Raw genomic sequence first — 13,814 nt, forward strand, 5'->3', positions numbered from 1 at the left:
AAAATAAATTATTTTTCTTTTATATCTGAATTAAATATTCTCTATTATTTTCAGGAGTTCTTCAATCACCATAATTTAAAAATATGATCATCCTTTGTCTAGCTTGTGATCATAAACAGCAGCAATTATGCTGCAGCATTTCAGACCTAATCCAGTTTTATTTTTGATCAAAGCCCAGCAAAATGCATTTTTTGCCATCATGCTGACTGGAAAACATTTTCACCATTGTTTAGATACTCCTGGTATGGAAATGCAGAGAGGAAAATATCCATATAAAATTTCCTGATTAGATTTAGATTCAATTTAACTTATTCTGTTAATTTTATCAACAACTGCTGAGATACTTAAACATGAAAAATTAAAATATAAAATATAACTGATGAATAGGATGTATTCAATGGAGCATAATTTTCCAGCCCTTAGAGTGTTAATTCCAGTACAGACATATCACTACAATAGTGATAAATGAGGAAGGAAAATATCTTTCCATTTTTTATCATGAAAGGTTTATAAATGCCCACACTAGACTCACAGCTTTGTTTTTAAAGAACTTGTCAAAAAGAAAATTGAACAAAGAAGTTCCAGATGCCTTCAAATGTCATAAGAAAATCTTATGAAGGGAAGACATCATTTAACAATCAAGACTGTTTTAACTTCACACTGAAGTTTAGAGAAAGAATCAGTTATCCCACTTTTTTCACTATTCCCATAGCCTATTCCCACTTGACTTTATTTATTTTCCACTCCAAACATTGGCTTCCTTGAACAATTATTTCCCACATTCTATACACTGATTCCAAAAAAAGGACTTCTGCTCAAATGTACAAACAACACATATTGTACATATACATGTGCATATGTGCAAACTAATAATGGTACTTTCTTGTGATCATTCAACACTAAATTGATATAAATGCTCATAATTTGAGATTATGAAGTGCCTTAATTGCAGTGTAAATATGACTTTAAGTTAAAGAATGTCTCTTCATGAAGGAATATTTTTCAGTGGAGAGGAAATTTCTACATTCAAATGGAAAACAGAGGGACAAAAAGGGAGAAGGCATTTTCCTTTCAATAACTTTTTAAAACTTCAAAACAACCAGGAAGTGGGTTTGTGAACTGTTTCAAGACATTGGCTTTAAAAAAAATTAGTGAAATGATGATGATGAGAGACAAGCCTAACATTTTCTTAGTTTTTTATGCTTTCAACAGAAACATGTAGGATTTGGTGCTGGCATGATACTCCTATCTTAGAAATGAATCAATGAATTTCTTAACTTTCAACTTTAAAACATAGAAAGAACCCTTGCAGCTGCAACTTAAATATTGTATGGCAACTCAGAGACATAAAACTATTTTATTTCCACTTCTTCCATTATATGTTCTTATGGTTTTTTTTGTATTGATAATCAACTGTTATGCACATGGAGTAGGGTGTATGTGTGTAATCATCTAAAATCCACGGTTGAATAATATAATTGGGAAAATAGAACACCAGTATTTGAGATCTCCAATCAAGCAACCTGTTAAAATAGAACTAGATGATGATTAGATGCAAAAGAATCAACAAAGAACCAGACTTAGTTCACATCTTTGAGGTCTACAATTCAAAGTCAACAAATCTCTGATTTAAATCTTTTCAAAGAAATATATATTGAACAAAAAAAGTATCCTATATTCATAAAAGAATTGCAATTTGGGAAAAAAGTATAGCTGTTTGTTTGTTTGTTTGTTCATTCATTTGTTCCTTCGTTCCTTCGTTCCTTCCTTCCTTCCTTCGCTCACTTATTCAGTATGCTGTCCAACTCCCTAGGGACTATGGGCAGCTCACAAACAAAACAACAACAACAACAACAGTGTAATATTAAAACATCTAACAAAACAGTTTAAAAACAATTTAAAACCAAGAGTTAAAAACTATGCAAGCCATTTATGGCTGCATCCCGATGGTACACCATCAGATCAACTGCCGCAGGCTTGCTAGAAATGCCAGGTCTTTATAGTTTTCTGGAAGGCCAGTAGGGTGGGGGCAGTCTGAATCTCAGGAGGTAGCTGATTCTAGAGAGAGAGACAGCAGCTACAGAGAAGGCCCTCCCCTGCAGACCCACCAGCCTATACTGTTTAACTGATGGGACCTAGAGAAGACCAACCCTGTAGTCCCTTATTGGTCAGTGGGAGCTATGTGGTAGAAGGCAGTCTCAAAAATAGTTTGACCCTAAACCATGTAGCCAAGCTTTAAAGGTAATGACAAACACCTTGAATTGCACCCGGAGACCAATTGGGAGCCAGTGCAGTCTGCAGAGAATTAGTGTAAGTTGAGTGTACCTAGGTGTACCAGCAGCAGCTCATACGGCTGCATTCTGAACCAGCTGTAGTCTCCAAACGCTCTTCAGGGGCAATCACATGTAGAGCATGTTGCAGTAATATAACCATAAAGTGATAACGGGTAAGTAACCATGAGAAGATCCTCCTGCTCCAAGTAGGGTCGCAATTGGTGCACAAGGTGAACTTCTGCAAAGATCCCCCTAGACACAGTTGTCAGATTTTGGTCCAATCTTAGTTGTGGGTCTAGGAGGACACCCAAATTCCGAACCTGTTCTGAGTGGAGTAATTGCTCCCTCCCCCAGAACCAAGGATGGACAATTGATATAATCTTTTGGAGGCAATACTCACAGCCAGTCAGTCTTGTCGGGGTTAAGTCTGAGCCTGTTCACTCCCATCTGGACCTTCACAGCCTCCAGGCACTTGGACAGCATATCGACTGATTCACTGACATCATATCGACTGATTCACATATTGCTGATATCTCACCCTGTGTCATCGGATAATCTCAACCAGTAAGTCTAGGGGTTGACCTCTGTCCTCCTACCAACAATGATTGCAACTGGCCAGACAGATAGAAGGAGCACTACCGTATCATGGTGCCTCCCACTCCCAACTCCCTTAGTCATTGCAAAAGGCTACCATGGCCAATAGTATTGAAAACAGCTGAAAGTTCAAGAAGCATCATGATAGAAGAATGACTCAGGCTTGCCAGAGATCAACCACCAGAGTGACCAAAGCAGTTTCTGTGCTGTAGCCAGGCCTGAAGCCTGATTGAAAAAGGTCTAGATAATCTGTTTCATCCAGTGACTGTAGGAAGCTGGAGTGCCACCACTTTGTCTAAAACCCTTCCCAAAAAGGTTGGAGACTGGATGAAAGTTATTTAATTCAGTTGGATCCAGGAAAAGCTTCATGAGTAGGAGCCTCACAACCTTTAATGGTTGTGGGAAGGACCCCTCCTTCAATGAAGCATTAACCAAAGCCTGGAGCCAGCCTCGTGTCACCTTCCTGCTTGCTGGAACCAACCAGGAGGGGCACGGGTGTAATAAACATGTTGAGGAACTCATTGCTCCTATGGCCTTGTCCATATCCTCAGGAGTCACAGGATGAAATTCATCTCACACAGTAGGACTAAGACCTTCACATGTCATCTCAGTCGGAATTGCCCAATCAGAGTTCAGGTCCATCCAAATCTGGGGGACTTTATCCACCAGAAACTGAACAAATCCTCAGCTCTACCTTGCAAAGGCTCCTCCGTTCCTTTATTGAGAAGGGAACAAGTCACCCTAAAGAGCTGGGCACGAATCTGTGGATGCAATAGGTGTGGAAAAATGTGGACATTTGCTGCCCGTATCCCATTAAGTAAGTCCTTACAAAGGTTCTTAACAGTGTTCGGTCAGATTCAGAGTTACTGGTTCTCCAGCCTCGCAGTAAAAGGGGCTCTGCCACTATCACCAGGCCAAACCGACAAAGAAACAATGGGCATCGGCCACCAGCGAGAAGGAAAGAGAAGATGGCAAGGATGCTGAAAAGTCGCTGCCAATCTGGTCCTGCGAGCTGCCCCAGAGCATGAAGCCAGAGAGTGGCGACGCAGCCACAGTTTCTCTTTAATGTTGCATTAAACACTTGCAGTCTATAATGTTCCTGATTGAATCAGTTCTGAGGTGACCAGCTATCCTAAAACTTAACAAGGCACAATACAAATGGTCTAATTGAGGTATTTCTATCTGACTTTGCTTCCCAGTTATTGCTTTCACATCTTAACCTCTTTTTTCCATAAACAGTGGAAAACATTAAGAAGAGAATATGTTCTAACTGGGTAGGATGTATTGTGAGTAAGAGTTTACTTTCCTCCATCTCTATGTTGCACCTTCTTTTATAAATACCATGAATGTTGAAGTGGCATTCTAGAGTAACCCAGTTTACAGGATCATTCTAGGACTTGGTAACCCAGTATGGGTGATCAAAAGAAGTTCGTTTAATTTCAAACAGATCTCATCTTATTTGGGACTAAAATAAACAATCTCCCAGCTGACTGGATTTAGTTATCTCCATGGCACGCTATCTCCTGCTGGACAAAGTGGGGTGTATCATGAGAAGAGCCATAAAAATATTGCTTTTTTGAAATAGGATTTTCAAAATAAATCAGTCTGTTCTCCAAGGCAAGCTCTGCATTTGGCAGACTAATGACCAATGTTTGGAACCAACGTGGAATATGCCTTGCTACAAAGCTCAAAGTCTACTACTGAGCAGTAGAGCTAACTACCCTGTTGTATGCCAGTGAGAGTTGGACGGTATACAGGAGACATGGTAGGCAATTGAACTACTTTCACATGACCTGCTTACCTAGAATTCTGAGGATCCTGTGGCAGAATAAGGTGGTTGATATTGAGGTCCTCTCCAGAGCAAGCCTGCCATCAATTCCCAATCTGCTGATGAAAGCTCAGACAGGCTGGGCAAGCCATATTGCTAGGATGCCAGACCATTACATCCATCCATCCACCCATTCATTCATTTGAGTTGGAAGGGACCTTGCAGGTCATCTAGTCCAACCCCCTACTGGTGCAGGAGACCCTACATCATGGGTAGGCAATTAATTTTGCCATGGGGCCACATGAGAAATTGGGATGGTTTTAGAGGGCTGAACTAATATAATTAACTCAGTTCTACCCAATACTGTAAAGACCCAGAGCCTTGCAGGTCATCTAGTCCAACCCCCTACTGGTGCAGGAGACCCTACATCATGGGTAGGCAATTAATTTTGCCATGGGGCCACATGAGAAATTGGGATGGTTTTAGAGGGCTGAACTAATATAATTAACTCAGTTCTACCCAATACTGTAAAGACCCAGAGCCTGGCCTGACTTAAACACCCAGACCCAGTCTACAGACCCCTTTAACTGTTTGCTTTACAGCAACACGGTGCACCACAGTCACTGCGCTGGAGTGTTTGCATGGTTTCTGTGCTTGGCCGCTCTTGGTAGGAGTGTGAGGATGAAAGAGTTCATCATGTCTGCTGGGACTCCTCTGGTTCCTGCTCTCCTCATGATTCATCAGGAAAGCAGGAACAGGAGGAGTCCCGGCAGATGCGGAGAGCTCTTTCATCCTTGCACTGGAGCGGACCCCGACCTCCGTGGACTGGTCACAGACAGCCACCCCTTGCCCAGGTCTGCCCTACATCATACTAGTCCAATAGCAGTCTAGTCTTTTCTTGAAGGTCACTAATGTTCACCACCTCTGCCGGCAAGCCGTTCCACTGGTTGACCACTCTCACAGTCAGAAAGTTCCTCCTTGTTTCCAGGTTGAATTTCTCCTTGGACAGTTTTCAACCATTGCTTCTTGTCTGGCTCTCTGGTGTTTTGGAAAATAATGTGTTCCCCTCCTCCCTGTGGCAGCCTCTCAAGTATTTGTAGACTACTATCATGTCCCCCCTTGACCTTCTCTTTGCTAGACTATCCATGCCCGATTCCTGCAACCTTACCACATATATTTTAGTTTCTAGTCCCTTTATCATTCTGGTTGCACTTTTTTGCACTTTTTCTAGAGTATCAATTCATAGTCTGGTGACCAAAACTCCATTCAGTACTCTTGGTGTGGTCTAATTAGCCCATTACAGAGTGGTATTAGCACCTCTCTTGTCTTGGAGTGTATTCCTCTGTTCATGCAGCTTAAGATAGTGTTGGCTTTTTTAGCCGAAGCTGCACATTGATGGCTCATGTTTAGTTTGTTGTCCACTAAGACTCCAAGATCTCTCTCACATTAACTGATGTTGAGGGTGTTTTTGCCCAGTTTGTATGTTTTGGGTTTTTTTTAAAAAACCCCAAAACCCTACTTTTCTGTGCATTGAACTTAATTTTGTTCATTTGGGCCCATTGCAGTAGTCTGTCTAGATCCCTCTGTATCCCCAGTCTATCCTCTGGGGTGTTGGCCGCTCCCATCAGCTTGGTGTTGTCTGCAAATTTGATTAGTTCCCCTTCTACTCCCTCATCTAAGTCTTCAATGAATATGTTGAAAGGTATGGGGCCTAGGACCTAATCTTTGTGGTACCCCGCTACTGACGTCTTTCCATGTAGACATGGACCCATTTAGGACTACTCGCTGGGTGCTGTTGGTCAACCAGTTGCCAATCCCCTTGGTGGTGTTGCTGTCTCTCCCACTTTTCTCTAGTTTGCAGAGTAATAGATTGTGGTCAACCTTGTTGAAAACTTTGTTGAAATCCAGATATATTAAGTCCACTGCATTCCTCTGGTCAATTGATTTGGTCACAGTATTGTGACATACTGTATTGTCGCATCCCTAAACTCCTCCTCTTTGGTGATCTGTCTAAAGGAAAGCAATCACATAGGGGACAAAAGAAGCAATACAAAGACATGTTGAAAGCCCCCTTCAAGTTCCTTGGTATCAACATCACCTCCTGGAAAACCCTGGCACAAGATCAACCAATATAGTGCATGATGATCCACCAACCTGGCAGACATCTGAGGCCAGAAGAACATTCATAGCAGAAGAGAAGCAAATGCAAAGCCAGAGCTGCAAATGCTGCAACAATGTAGCCCACACATGTCTGCACAACATGTGACAGAACATTTCATGCCCATTTCATGCCATTTCAGCCATCTACAGGCACATCACATACAGCCCACAACCCATTAGATGTCAAGGTCATCCTCAAACATGATGGACGGACATCATCATACAGATAGTTAATTGCCAGACTTTCTACTGTACCTCCTTTTGTTTATGGGAAGTACTCCATCCGTTTTACAGATGCCTGAATTGGTATGGAGAGTTAAATAAAATCATATCAGAATATTTAAGGAATTGCTGAAGAAAATTCAGGATTTCACAACCCAGTTCAGCTGCTCAGGAAATGTGCAAAAACATTGGATTTCATTGTGCTATTATGTAGGTCTTTTTTTCCTCTTATCCATCAGCCGTACAAGCAAAAGAGAAAAGTTGACATCATGTTGACATGACATAACATCATCAGATCTTTATGTCATTCTAACAGATTCAATCATATATATCTTAAATCACTGGATGTTTCAATGCGTTAGACTCATGAGATGCTGCAGTTTTGCACCTCTGGCTTACTTTACTAGACTTCCTGATGCCCATGCTCCAATCACAAATCAAGTTGGGCAGACGTTAACACTAGCAGAATCAATAACATGGAAATTGGAATTTTGTCTCATTAAAATTTTGTTTTCATAGTCTAATATCTAATACTGAGTGCAAAGTCATATATTCAAGAATTTTATATAATTTTGAATAACTGCTTAGCAAATCAGTTTTATAAGTTTCTTTGCCCTGAGGTATGTGTTTATAAAATAGTACAAGTGAAGTCTCTTGCAATCTAACATATGTGGTCTTTTGTGTCCCCCACCCACAAACTATGAATCCTATTGCCATTTAAGTATCTCATGTGAAGCTTCTCTGTTATTTCAATCTTTATTAACTGAATTTGACAAATGGATGAATCAGAAAACATTTTAAGATGTTGACACCAAAATTGCAATTCAAAATACAAAAATATATACGGTAATTATTGCAGATAAGTTTCAAGCTGATGCGACTTTTCCTCCTGCTTTTGGAAGAGGCTTGGATGGGTTCATGTGGTCTTGACAAGACGTGGAGGCCCTGGGGTATCCAAACATGAAAATGAAAAAGTGCAGTTTGAAATAGGGACATTGTCAGAGGATGAAAAAACTTGGCTTGGACTCAAACTGATAGCTTTACGAAGATCACCAATAGGTTTTGGTTTTACCTTAAGACATTTTATTGTCTACCCTCCAGAATCTGCTATTCACATATCTTTAAGAGATGAAGAGAATGGAAATAAAAGTGGGAAAACAAGAAAGAAGCCTGAGCCAGTGGATACCATATTTGTTAAACAGGTTAGAGAAGGAGGGCCTACTTTTGAAGCTGGACTATCCACAGGTGACAGAATTATAAAAGTGAACAGGGAAAGTGTCATAGGAAAGACATTTTCTCAAGTAATTTCTTTAATTCAAAACAGTGATGATGACTTGGAACTCAATGTTATGCCAAAAGTTGAGGACAATCTTCAACTTGCATATTCCCAGGATGCCTACCAGAAAGGCAATGAAGCCTACACTGGTAATGCTCTTTAGGTTATCCTCAAGTAACATATCCAGCTCCTTTCCTGCCATTACCTATAGAGAAAGCACCTCCTGACTTATCACTGGAAAATGAATCAAATAGTAGAGCTGTACCAACATTAGCACAACATGAAAAGGCCATCAGAAAGAAAATACAAGTGCATCCATCTCCAAAAGATATTGCAAAATCCAACATAACTGTCTGTGTTTGTAATGAGACCATAAGACCAGTTGTTGTGCCTTCTGAGAATGATGTAGACTTTTCATCAGTTAGAACAAACCATACTAGTCCATCACACCAGACAGGAGATATAAAATACAATTTCAAGGAATAAACCTCTGTAAAAGCAAAACTATGAACCATTTCACCTTCCTCTTCAATGTCCACTGCCATTGTACTTCCTCAGACTCCACTTACAAAACCAACAGATTCCCCAGAAACAACGTATGATTCTGGAAACTATAAAGGAGAGCCAGAAGGAGCTTCAGGTTGTAGTTTTTCTGCTCACAGTGGAGATTCTCCCTTTGTTAATATTAATCACAACACTTCTCCAAGTGCCCATGGTAACATAGACTGGAAAACTTACAAAACCTACAAAGAATAACAAACACTTTCCCAAGTATGGTTTCAGAACCATATAGGAAAGGTCAGATAGTTTAAGAGGCACATCTCCAGATTCAATAGATTTCTGTATTGGCTCAAAGGTACACTGCAGAAGCACCTCTTATGATAGGAGCACAAAGTTTGACAAAGAGTTAAGGATACTATATCCTTAAGGAAAGAGTTAAGGATACAGTATTAATCAAAAGGTGGGCAAGAAGTGCTTTGCAAGATACTTTAACTTCACCAATTATCAGCCCTCGAAGTCGTAGGGCACACTCCTTGAACTATGTAGGCAGACAAGGTGAGGCAGTGGAAAATGTCCACAGTGAGGACATTATTGCAGATTCAAGCACAGACAAAAAAATTACATATGAATGTACAGGACGTACTGATCAAAATGATCCTGAAGGCATTTATGAAACTTTATTGCAACATATGTTTCAGGAGTTCCTTTGTGATTCAAAATTTTCTGTAGCTACTGGTGTTTACACTTCAGGTGGCAGACAAGTAAGCAACTGAGTCTTAGGACCCTTTGCTCAATTCCAGAAAAATTCAACTGGTGTAAAATTTCTGCAGCCTTCCAAGGAATTGCCAATCACTGAAGGTTCAAACCCTACAACTGCTTTTCAGGAAAGATCACCTCGCTCAACAACTAGAAGCACAAGAAATAGTTCTTTGAAGACCTGTGTACGTTATGCCACAAAGCCATCATTTCCTTCTAATCAGAGTCTGGATAGTGCTACAACCACAGATCAAAGAGAAATTAATTATGTGCACCATAGTGGTTTGCCAACAAAAAAAGTCCAGGAAACATGCAGAAAGTCCATTAATTCCCAAACTAGACATGAGCAAGTCTAATATTTCCCCTGTTTCCTATACAGCTTCTGTCAATTTTGTCCCACAAGTTAACAAGCACTTAACTACCTTGGTTAACTTAGATGTTTCTGTCAGACAAAATATTCAAAATTTTGAAACTGAAGCCATAAAACAGCCTGAAGTTCAAGCAACAGAAACAAATGAGGAGGAAGTGATTCTGCGGGAAAAATCATCTTCTGGCCAGCAAACCCCACAACTTTTGCGACACCAGTCCTATCTTTTAGCTGTAAATGGTCAACACTCTGCCCCTGAGACCACTTGTTGGTTAATGATGCATAGCAAGAAGTTCATATAAGAAAAATAGAAGAAAGGAAAGCCTCTTATTCCTGCATGCCATCACCAGTGCTGTTCCTTTGAATTGTACTGCTCTTGTACCTTTTATTCGATGTCAACTGTCCTCTGGCCATGAATCAATTAGAACTAGTGTGCTAGATGATCAATTCCCTGCAAAAAATGAAAGGTCCAAATCTTATGATGAAGAATTTCATGACTATAAAGAAGGAAAAGGGGCCATAAAGCACACATCGGTCTTAAAGGAAATTAAGATTCCAAATATCCAAGCATCTTTGTAAAATGCAGGATTCAGAAAAGTGTCTTCTTCAGAAGTCTTTAGTGACACCTCCAAAGAAGGATATCTTCATTTTCAGCATTTAGTTACAGACAAGGGGAAGAGAGTTGGTGGGAGCATCCAACCATGGAAACAGTTGTATGTTGTCCTCAGAGGATGTTCATTATAGAAGGATAAAAAAGAGCCAACTATGCTTTCTGAGGAGGAACAGCCCATCAACATCAATGCTTGTTTAACAGACATTTCATATAGTGATACCAAGAAGAAACGTGTCTTTCGGCTTACTACATCAGACTGTGAATACCTGTTTCAAGCTGAAAACAGAGATGACATGGTGGCATAGATTAAGGCTATGAGGAGGATGCAGGTGTTTCAATGAGGGATCTAATTAGATGGAGGGTTAAAGAATACAGCAGAATTATGTGTAGTTCTAATGGCTAAACTGAGCCACTTTCAAAACCATCCCAACTGAGCCTAATTAAAAGACAGACATTCCTTGGCTCTAAAACTGAGCAAAAAACTCAGACTCCACATTCTCCTAAGGAGGATTCAGAAAAGAAATTCCTTACTAAAGAAAAAGATGAGACAAATCTACCCAAAGATAAAGGTACATGGCGAAGAAACATTCCAAGCATCATGAAAAGAACATTGGAAAAGAAGCCATCTGCAGCCTGCATGTTTGGTGTCAAACTAGTTGATTGTCCCCCAGCAGAGAGCAATAAGTATATTCCAAGAATTGTTGAAATAGTTGAAGAGAGAGGTCTTCAATATACTAGTATTTATAGGGTTCCAGAAAATAATGTAGCCATCTCAAATATGCAAGAATAACTGAACAAAGGGATGACTGACATGATCTTCAAGATGATAAATGGTGAGATTTGAATGTCATAAGTAGTTTATTGAAGTCCTTTATCTGAAAGCTTCCAGAACCACTCTTTCCTAATGAGAGATATTCAGCTTTCATAGACACCAACAGAAAAGAAGATCTTGTTGAACGACTAAAAACACTGAAAAGCCTGATCCATTATTTACCTGAACATCATTATTAAACACTTAAATTTCTCTGTGGCCATCTGAGAAATGTAGCAGAACATTCAGAACAGAACAAGATGGAACCAAGAAACCTGGCAATATTATTTGGTCCAACACTTGTGACGACATCTGAAGATAACATGACTAATATGGTTACCCATATATCAGATCAATACAGAATTGTAGAAACACTTATCCGACAACATGACTGGTTTTTCACAGAAGATGATACTGAACAACCTTTTACAGGAATTCAGGAAGCAAACACAGTAGAGTGCCAGCCAGTGCCAAGCATAGATCATTTACTCAGCAACATTGAAAGGATTGGAGTATATCCTGGAGATGTATAAGACTCAGCTACTAGTGACTCTTCCAAATTTAAGGGTTCTTGGGGATCTGGAAATAATCTGTACAGCAGAGAGCTACTTGAGTCCTCTATATTTGCCACAACCAGTCACAAGTGGAAAAAAGCAAAAGACAAACTACAACCCAGCAGTTCTGAAGATGAGTGGGATAGTGTTTTTTTCATGAAGGAGCCTGCAGAGCTCCATTTCAACGACTCAGCAAAAAAGGACACATCTAAAACAGAGTTGGAGAAAGAAACCACAGGGGGAATAGAGAGAGCAGGATTTCCTCCTGCAACAAACAAGGATGAAATGTTGCTGAAGGAAGAGAATTTGTTTTCTGAAGAACCTTCAACATCTTCTATTCAAAAATACAGGAGATCCCCAAATCCTATCTCTTGGCAAAATCACAAAAAGATTACCATAAACTCCCTTATTTCCAGATTGCTTCTGTGTTGGAAGAAACCATTTTGGACTCAGGCACTAGCTGCAGTTCACAAGCTTCTCTGCAAAATGCTGCCTGTAGAAGATTAGGAGGCCTGAAAATAAACACAGTGAATTTTTAACTGATTTGGCTCCATTACTTCAGGTTACACAACATCCTTCATTGCATATTTAGCTGGTATAGATTCTATTGTGCTGGGTACTGAAGTGCTTTGCTCGGTGAGGAAGAGTAAAGGGGAAGAGGCCGATGACGAAAGTAGTGAACTGACAGCGAAGGTCGCTCCATGGAAACAGACAGTGAAAATGATTTTCTTGATTTTGCTGCAAGTTTTTCTGTGGATAGGCTATTCATGGAGAAGACTCAAGACATGGCAAAGAATCTTAGGAGGAACTCTGAAGAAAGTGAAGTAAGTTGTTCAAGAGAAACTTCAATGGCAAAATTAGACAGTCGCAGACTTTTCAATTCATATAAACTTTTTGAATGTAATATTCTATCTCAGAAAAAGTTGGCCAGATATAAAATGGAGAATGAAGGCTTAAGGGATTCAACACACGAGGAGGATATAAAGAAAGCCAAGATGGACAGTAGTTTAACCTCATTAACAAGAAGTGAACCTGTTAAACAGGAGCCTACATGGAAACTCGATTCCGGACAGATTAAAACTGGGTCTCAAATCATCTTCCGATGATATGCTTAGAACTGGCAACCAGAAGTCAAACCCTGCAGACAGCTCCAAATGAAAGAACATCTGATGAAGGCACACCTTCGCAACTAGCAGGCGGACGTTAAATCGAAATGGTGCCTTGCGTCTTCTCCGTTCAAGGGGGGGAAAGCTGTTTGGGGAAGTCCTGGAGGAGGTCCTAATTGAGGATAAGGACAAAAAAAAGGTGATGCCCAAGACAAATAAGAGACAGGACAGGCGCTACACCCCCTTTCAGAGATGCCAGCCCTTTTGTTCAGAGCCCTCCTCAACCAATACACAGGGTTCGAGACCGTACTTTCAGGGCACCTTTAACCAGGGGAACTACCGGTCAGATAGATCTTCCCTTGCAGATCGCAACAAGCCCTACCAGGGGCATCGCCCCTTCAGAGGAACAAGCAGGGGGTTCAGAAAGAACAAATGATTCTGTAATCAGCTCCCCCTTGGGCGGCAGACTGATACACTTTGCAGCCTCCTGGGAAACCACGTCTTCGGATGCTTGGGTGATGGCCACGTATCCCAGGGACTGCGGATCAAATTCTTTTGCCCTCCACCACAGCGTTTCCTCCCATGTCCTCTTCCATCGGACATCCGGAAAAGAGATCTACTATACCGAGAAGTCTCCCACCTATTGGAGATAGGGGCTATAGAGGAGGTTCCCTTAGGACAGCGAGGCAGCGGCTTTTACTCGGTCATCTTTCTGGTCCTGAAAGCCTCGAGAGGAGTGCGGTTAATTTTGAACCTATGCCAACTGAACCTCTATGTCAAATACAGAAGGTTCAAGATGCATTTGCTCAGATC

General features: G+C 40.6%; 1 long non-coding RNA gene and 1 pseudogene across 2 annotated transcripts in view; one reads left to right on the forward strand and one right to left on the reverse strand.

Annotated features, from left to right (window-relative positions):
- LOC139154940 (uncharacterized) overlaps window positions 1-13,814 on the reverse strand; it is a 64,881-nt gene that overhangs the window by 17,810 nt on the left and 33,257 nt on the right. The window contains exon 5 of one of the 2 annotated variants that reach the window (XR_011556989.1): window positions 7,910-7,962. The exons of the other annotated variant lie outside the window; for it this stretch is intronic. This is a non-coding gene — a long non-coding RNA (uncharacterized lncRNA). Of the gene's footprint in view, window positions 1-7,909; window positions 7,963-13,814 lie in introns of those variants that run through there. 2 annotated transcript variants of the gene reach the window in all.
- On the forward strand, window positions 7,968-13,437 carry LOC139153104 (rho GTPase-activating protein 21-like; annotated as a pseudogene).

This window comes from Erythrolamprus reginae, chromosome Z, assembly GCF_031021105.1.
Source record: "Erythrolamprus reginae isolate rEryReg1 chromosome Z, rEryReg1.hap1, whole genome shotgun sequence".
Lineage (NCBI taxonomy): Eukaryota > Metazoa > Chordata > Lepidosauria > Squamata > Dipsadidae > Erythrolamprus > Erythrolamprus reginae.